The sequence below is a fragment of the Haplochromis burtoni genome, unplaced genomic scaffold, assembly GCF_018398535.1.
Source record: "Haplochromis burtoni strain Fernald_Lab_line unplaced genomic scaffold, NCSU_Asbu1 Contig_766, whole genome shotgun sequence".
Lineage (NCBI taxonomy): Eukaryota > Metazoa > Chordata > Actinopteri > Cichliformes > Cichlidae > Haplochromis > Haplochromis burtoni.
In genome coordinates this window covers 172,293-173,286 of record NW_024583127.1, presented here as the reverse complement: position 1 = coordinate 173,286, position 994 = coordinate 172,293, and positions in this window count along the sequence as shown.

The window sequence follows — 994 nt, the reverse complement described above, 5'->3', positions numbered from 1 at the left end:
ACAGCCCTCCCTGAATGTTTAAAGTCACTCGCTGTTTAGTTCAGCTTGGACATCATGTCCATCACTATCCAGTTCTTTTCTTCACTACTCATGTAAAGGATGATTCTATCCATCTCAGTCTGATAGCCAGTGACTGGCGGCTGCCATTGCAAGACGTTCTTTAGGGTCAAAAACACCAGAAAACTCTAAAACTAAATGGCCTGTATTTGTATAGCGCTTTACACATCCAGTCATCCACCCATTCACACACACATTCACACACTGGTGATGGTAAGCTAGTAAACTAGTTAGAAAGAACAGGTTTGTCACACTAGTGCACTTTGAGGAGGCCGATGGTTGTGAGCAGAATAACATTTGTGAAGAAGTGAAACAGATCATTTTTTGTGTGGTTCGCATGCTTCATATGTGCTACTAGAAGAGCCATCGTGTCAACCTTCTCTTAACTAAGAAGCGCTGCAGAAATCAAACCTTGATCAAAATGAAAGCGGTGAAGTTGATTTGTAACAAAACAAAAACAGATCAGCAGTGAAAAGGAATATAAAAAAAACGTTTCATATTTTCATAATTGTTTAAGTCATTTCCAACCTGAAATCTGAAAAATCTGAGAGTCAGAATCTCCTCGTTTCTAGACTCTTACCTTCAGTTTTTGAGGATCCAAACCAGGGCAAAGAGTCCCAGTCCACATCCGACCATCTGACCCCGACTTCTTCATCCTCGTCCATCACCTCCAGGCTCACCAGCCTGTAGCTGCAGGAGCACACACAAGTCAGCTGGTCTGACTGCATCACAGCTCCATCTTCTCTATTGTCCTCACTCACCTGTCTCCTTCCCCAAAGGCCCCGGAGCACTCTGGGAGCTGTGCGGTAATGGCAGTGCTGAAGGTGGCGTGTCTCACTGCAAGCCCAGGCCGCAGGATGTTCCTCTCCACCAGCCGGTTCAGACCAGGATCCATAGTCACCTGAACCCGGCAGTCCCCATCACTCAATGTGGCGTC